We start from the raw sequence: 750 nt of genomic DNA, 5'->3' as shown, positions 1-750 counted from the left end.
AGTGCATGCCACCGTCGCTATCGACTCGGTTGTGTTTTTCTTTCGTATGATGTGTGCATTGCCTGATGACGGCGGGCCCATGTCAGTGCGTGACATTTCAGGATCCAGTACCGAATCGGTGGTAAGGCCACAGCAGTGCCTATCCCCTCCATATGCCGAACCACCTCTGGTAGTGACAGGGTCAAGTATCTGCGACGTGGGGCGGCCAGAGCAATGCGTCGCTAGGGATGCTTGTGGCCGAGTCCTGGATGGTGCCGCGCTGGAGAGACCTGCGGCAGCGAACACGCTTGTACCACCCACATGATTCGGCGGAGTGCCGGCGTGGCTCGGACGCGTCTCTCACCCCCCCCCCGCCGTCTGCACACTGCCTACTGGTGGTGGGGAGCGTGAGTGTCACCCGACGAGGAGGGGGAGGGGGAATGTACCAGAGGTGGCGGCCGGCGTGATTGGAGGAGCGGCTGTGAGCCGGCCTGCGAGGCGGCCGTGATGGGTAGAGTATGTGGGCCGGGCCCGTGCACTGGTGACCGAGTCGTTGCGTTGCTGCAACGCGCGTTTCCAGCGCTGCTTCACACCAGGCGATGGGGCGTGTGACAGGGCCGCTGTGGAGTGAAGCTGAGCTCGTGCTGTATGGCAGAGAGTGGACACACTGCATATAGAAGTGCCGTGCACGTTGTCCCTGTCCCACGGAATCGCCCCCACGCAGATGTTCATGCACTTCTGAGAGCTTCTGAACCTCCTCCTCAAGTTGTT

This window comes from Leishmania donovani, chromosome 36, assembly GCF_000227135.1.
Source record: "Leishmania donovani BPK282A1 complete genome, chromosome 36".
NCBI classification, from domain to species: Eukaryota; Euglenozoa; class Kinetoplastea; order Trypanosomatida; family Trypanosomatidae; genus Leishmania; species Leishmania donovani.
The sequence above is the reverse complement of the archived record's forward strand: the minus strand, read 5'-3'. Positions refer to the sequence as shown.